Here is a 6,717-nt window from a genome sequence, read left to right on the forward strand (position 1 = left end):
ATAGGGGTGGAGAGAGGGGTAAGGTTCGGCCATTATGGGTGGGTTTGGGAGGGAAAGTGGTTTGAATTTCAATGGTGAGGTAGGTGGGGTTTTATGAAGGATGGATGTGAGTGGTGAAGAGAATGATGGGATTTGATAGGTGAGGGATTTTTGGGGAAGAGGTGTTGAGGTGATTGGTGAATGGGTGAAGAAGAGAGAGAGTGGTGGGGTAGGTAGAGATCCTGTGGGATCCACAGATCCTGAGGTGTCAAGGATAATTCATCCCTGCACCAAGTGGCGAGCAAAAATGCTCCTTCAGCCAATCTTGGCGTTAAACGCCGGGCTGGTGCCTATTTCTGGTGTTTAACGCCAGCTTCTTGCCCATTCCTGGCGTTAAACGCCAGTCTGGTGCCCCTTTTTGGCGTTAAACATCCAGAATGGTGCCAGACTGGGCGTTAAACGCCCATTCTGCTATCTTCACTGGCATTTAAATGCCAGCAGATTTTCCTCCAGGGTGTGCTGTTTTTTCTTTCTGTTTTTCATTCTGTTTTGCTTTTTCAATTGATTTTGTGACTTCCCATGATCATCAACCTATAGAAAACATAAAATAACAAAGGAAAATAGATAAATATAACATTGGGTTACCTCCCAACAAGCGCTTCTTTAATGTCAGTAGCTTGACAGTGGGCTCTCATGGAGCCTCACAGATGTTCAGAGTAATGTTGGAACCTCCTAACACCAAACTTAGAGTTTGAATGTGGGGGTTCAACACCAAACTTAGAAGTTAGTTGTGGCCTCCCAACATCAAACTTAGAGTTTGACTGTGGGGGGCTCTGTTTGACTCTGTTTTGAGAGACGCTCTTCATGCTTTCTCTCCATGGTTACAGAGGGATATCCTTGAGCCTTAAACACAAAGGATTCTTCATTCACTTGAATGATCAATTCTCCTCTGTCAACATCAATCACAGCCTTTGCTGTGGCTAGGAAGGGTCTGCCAAGGATGATGGATTCATCCATGCACTTCCCAATCTCTAGGACTATGAAATCAGCAGGGATGTAATGGTCTTCAATCTTTACCAGAACATCCTCTACAAGTCCATAAGCTTGTTTTCTTGAATTGTCTGCCATCTCTAGTGAGATTCTTGCAGCTTGCACCTCAAAGATCCCTAGCTTCTCCATTACAGAGAGAGGCATGAGGTTTATGCTTGACCCTAGGTCACACAGAGCCTTCTCAAAGGTCATGGTGCCTATGGTACAAGGTATTGAGAACTTCCCAGGGTCCTGTCTCTTTTGAGGTAATCTCTGCCTAGTCAAGTCATCCAGTTCTTTGTTGAGCAAAGGGGGTTCATCCTCCCAAGTCTCATTACCAAATAACTTGTCATTTAGCTTCATGATTGCTCCAAGGTACTTAGCAACTTGCTCTTCAGTGACATCTTCGTCCTCTTCAGAGGAAGAATACTCATCAGAGCTCATGAATGGCAGAAGTAATTCCAATAGAATCTCTATGGTCTCAGTGTGAGCCTTAGATTCCCATGGTTCCTCATTAGGGAACTCATTGGAGGCCAGTGCACGACCATTGAGGTTTTCCTCAGTGGCGATCACTGCTTCTTCCTCCTCTCCAATTTCGGCCATGTTGATGGCCTTGCACTCTCCTTTTGGATTCTCTTTTGTATTGCTTGGAAGAGTACTAAGAGGGAGTTCAGTAAATTTCTTACTCAGCTGACCCACTTGTGCCTCCAAGTTTCTAATGGAGGACCTTCTTTCAGTCATGAAACTTTGAGTGGTTTTGATTAGATCAGAGACCATGGTTGCTAAGTCAGAGTGGCTCTGCTTAGAATTCTCTGTCTGTTGCTGAGAAGATGATGGAAAAGGCTTACCATTGCCAAACCTGTTTCTTCCACCATTATTGTTGTTGAAACCTTGTTGAGGTCTCTGTTGATCTTCCATGAGAGATTTGGATGATTTCTCCATGAAGGATTATAGGTGTTTCCATAGGGTTCTCCCATATAATACACCTCTTCCATTGATGGGTTCTCAGGATCATAAGCTTCTTCTTCAGATGAAGCGTCCTTAGTACTGCCTGGTGCAGATTGCATTCCAGACAGACTTTGAGAAATCATATTGACTTGCTGAGTCAATATTTTATTCTGAGCCAATATGGTATTCAGAGTATCAATCTCAAGAACTCCTTTCTTCTGATTCGTCCCATTGTTCATAGGATTCCTTTCAGAAGTGTACATGAATTGGTTATTTGCAACCTTTTCAATGAGTTCTTGAGCTTCTGCAGGCGTCTTCTTCAGATGAAGAGATCCTCCAGCAGAGCTATCCAATGACATCTTGGACAGTTCAGACAGACCATCATAGAAGATACCTATGATGCTCCATTCAGAAAGCATGTCAGAAGGACACTTTCTGATCAATTGTTTGTATCTTTCCCAAGCTTCATAGAGGGATTTACCTTCCTTCTGTCTGAAGGTTTGGACTTCCACTCTAAGCTTACTCAATTTTTGAGGTGGAAAGAACTTTGCCAAGAAGGCATTGACTAGCTTTTCCCAAGAGTTCAGGCTTTCTTTAGGTTGTGAGTCCAACCATATCCTAGCTCTATCTCTTGCAGCAAAAGGGAATAGCATAAGTCGGTAGACCTCAGGGTCAACCCCATTGGTCTTGACAGTGTCACAGATTTGCAAGAATTCAGCTAAAAACTGATGAGGATCTTCCAATGGAAGTCCATGGAACTTGCAATTCTGTTGCATTAGAGAAACTAATTGAGGCTTAAGCTCAAAGTTGTTTGCTCCAATGGCAGGGATAGAGATGCTTCTCCCATAGAAGTCGGGAGTAGGTGCAGTAAAGTCACCCAGCACCTTCCTTGCATTGTTGGCATTGTTGTTGTTTTTGGCTGCCATGTCTTCTTCTTGTTTGAAGATTTCGGTTAGGTCCTCTACAGAGAGTAGTGCTTTAGCTTCTCTTAGCTTTCACTTCAAGGTCCTTTCAGGTTCAGGGTCAGCCTCAACAAGAATGCTTTTGTCTTTGCTCCTGCTCATATGAAAGAGAAGAGAACAAGGAAATATGGAATCCTCTATGTCACAGTATAGAGATTCCTTGAGATGTCAGAGGAAAAGAAGAATAGAAGGAGGAGGTAGAAGAATTCGAACTTATCAAGAGAGATAGGGTTCGAATTGTGCATTGAGGAGGAGTGTTAGTCCATAAATAGAAGGATGTGAGAAGAGGGGAAGAATTTTTGAAATTAAAGTAAAATATTTTAAAATAATTAAAAGAAATTTTGAAAATTTGATTGATGATTTTCGAAAACTAAAGTTGGAAAAGAAATAAAGTGATTTTTGAAAAAGATTTTTTGAAAGTAGAAATCAAAAAGAAATTATTGAAAATTAATTTTGAAAAAGATGTGATTGAAAAGATATGATTGAAAAGATATGATTTGAAAAACAATTTAAAAAGATTTGATTTTAAAAATTAATGACTTGGCTAACAAGAAATTTAAAAGATATGATTCAGACATTAAACCTTTCTCAACAGAAAAGGCAACATACTTGAAATGTTTGAATCAAATCATTAATTGTTAGCAAGTATTTTTGAAAATGGAAAGAAATTGATTTTGAAAATATATGATTGAAAAGATATGATTTGAAAAAGATTTGATTTTGAAAAATTATGGAGATTTGAAAAAAATCTGAATTAAAAACAAAATCTTCCCTCTTGTGCCATCCTGGCGTTAAACGCCCAGAATGGTATACATTCTGGCGTTTAACGCCCAAAATGCTATCCTTTTGGGCGTTAAACGCCCAGCCAGGTACCCTGGCTGGCGTTTAAACGCCAGTTTTCCTTCTTCACTTGGCGTTTTGAACGCCCAGCTTTTTCTGTGTAATTCCTCTGCTGTATGTTCTGAATCTTCAATTCTCTGTATTATTGACTTGAAAAGACACAAATTGAGGAATAATCAAAATGCCACTAAGATCAAATAAACAATGCATGCAAGACACCAAACTTAGAAGTTTGTATACTACTGACACTAATAAATTGATAATGCATATGATAAACAACAAAACACTCAAGACAAGAGAATTTAAAGATCAGAGCAAGAAAATCATCAAGAACAACTTGAAGATTAATGAAGACACATGAATGGATTCGAAAAATGCAAGAAGAATAGAAACATGCAATTGACACCAAACTTAAAATTAGACACTAGACTTAAAGAAGAAACATAAAATTATTTTTGGTTTTTATGATTTTGTAGTTTTTTGGGTTTTTTTTTTTTCGAAAATTGTGTGGAAAAAGAAAATGAAGGGGATCAAAACTTGTAATAAGAATTCCTGGAATCATGCAATGTTAGTCTAAAGCTGTAGTCTAAAAATACTAGACATGGCTAGCCAAGCTTCAACAGGACATTACATTCAAGAGCTAAATTGATGAGAATCAATCAGCTTTAGTGATGATAAGAACATCACCTTGAAACTCTAGAATTCATTCTTAAAAATTCTGAAAAAATACCTAATCTAAGCAACAAGATGAACCGTCAGTTGTCCAAACTCAAACAATCCCCGGAAACGGTGCCAAAAGCTTGGTGCACGAAATTGTGATCATCAATGGTGCCATCAACATGGTACGCTCAATTGCAATCTCAACTCTTTATCACAACTTCGCACAACTAACCAGCAAGTGTACTGGGTCGTCCAAGTAATAAACCTTACGCGAGTAAGGGTCGATCCCACGGAGATTGTTGGTATGAAGCAAGCTATGGTCATCTTGTAAATCTCAGTTAGGCGGATTCAAATGGTTATAGAGGATTGATAAGATGAATAAAACATAAAATAAAGATAGAGATACTTATGTAATTCATTGGTGAGAATTTCAGATAAGCGTATGGAGATGCTTTGTCCCTTCCGTCTCTCTGCTTTCCTACTGTCTTCATCCAATCCTTCTTACTCCTTCCCATGGCAAGATGTATGTTGGGCATCACCATTGTCAATGGCTACAGTCCCGTCCTCTCAGTGAAAATGTTCAACGCGCTCTGTCACAACACGGCCATTCATCTGTCGGTTCTCGATCATGTCGGAATAGAATCCAGTGATTCTTTTGCGTCTGTCACTAACGCCCCACAATCGCGAGTTTGAAGCTCTTCATAGTCATTCAATCCTTGAATCCTACTCGGAATACCACAGACAAGGTTTAGACTTTCCGGATTCTCAAGAATGCCGCCATCAATTCTAGCTTATACCACGAAGATTCTGATTAAGGAATCCAAGAGATAAACATTCAAGCCTTGTTTGCTTGTAGAACGGAAGTGGTTGTCAGGCACACGTTCATAAGTGAGAATAATGATGAGCGTCACATATTCATCACATTCATCATGTTCTTGGGTGCGAATGAATATCTTAGAACAAGAATAAGCTGAATTGAATAGAAGAACAATAGTAATTGCATTAATACTCGAGGTACAGCAGAGCTCCACACCTTAATCTATGGTGTATAGAAACTCCACCGTTGAAAATACATAAGAACAAGGTCTAGGCATGGCCGAATGGCCAGCCTTCCGAAGAGGTTTCAATCATAAAAACATGATCAAAAGCTTTCTAATACAATAGCAAAAGGTCCTATTTGTAGAGAACTAGTAGCTTAGGGTTTACAAAGATGAGTAAATGACATAAAAATCCACTTCCGGGCCCACTTGGTGTGTGCTTGGGCTGAGCATTGAAGCTTTCATGTGTAGAGACTTTTCTTGGAGTTAAACACCAGCTTTTGTGCCAGTTTGGGCGTTTAACTCCCATTCTTGTGCCAGTTCCGGCGTTAAACGCCGGGAATTCTTGAGCTGATTTGGAACGCCTGTTTGGGCCATCAAATATTGGGCAAAGTATGAACTATTAGACATTGCTGGAAAGCCCAGGATGTCTACTTTCCAACGCAATTGAGAGCGCGCCAATTAGGCTTCTGTAGCTCCAGAAAATCCACTTCGGGTGCAGGGAGGTCAGAATCCAACAGCATCTGCAGTCCTTTTCAACCTCTGAATCAGATTTTTGCTCACGTCCCTCAATTTCAGCCAGAAAATACCTGAAATCACAGAAAAATGCACAAACTCATAGTAAAGTCTAGAAAAGTGAATTTTAACTAAAAACTAATAAAAATATAATAAAAACTAACTAAAACATACTAAAAACATACTAAAAACAATGCCAAAAAGCGTATAAATTATCCGCTCATCAGGATGCAATCACTTAATATTGCCAAGGAGATTAATGAATGCATTGATTGAGGAAGAGATGAGAATGAACTTGATCCTGAGAATGCAAGATCTCCTGAACCCAATGATTTCCCCATTTCTGATCTTACCCATTCTCTTTACTTTCTGCCATTTAAATTCATGCTCATTATCCCAAATCCCCATTTAAGATTCTGCACTTTAATTTATGTTATTTACTTTCCAGTCATTTAAATTTCTGCATCTCAATTCAAATTCTGTTTAGCTCGACTAGCACATTCTTCTAACTAAAGTTGCTTGACCAATCAATCCTTGTGGGATTCGACGTCACTCTATTGTGAGTTTTACTTGACGACAATTCGGTATACTTGCCGAAGGGAAATTTGTTGAGAGACAAGTTTTCATGCATCATTTCTCAAGCTTTCCGGAGTGGATTTCATTTGGAGGAAAACTGTGCTTCCTTTTCAAAAGGGACTCTTGAATGCATTTTTAGTGATCTTGTTGAAAGGTAAGCATCATAATTA

This window comes from Arachis stenosperma, chromosome 3 (genome assembly GCF_014773155.1).
Source record: "Arachis stenosperma cultivar V10309 chromosome 3, arast.V10309.gnm1.PFL2, whole genome shotgun sequence".
Taxonomy (NCBI): Eukaryota; Viridiplantae; Streptophyta; class Magnoliopsida; order Fabales; family Fabaceae; genus Arachis; species Arachis stenosperma.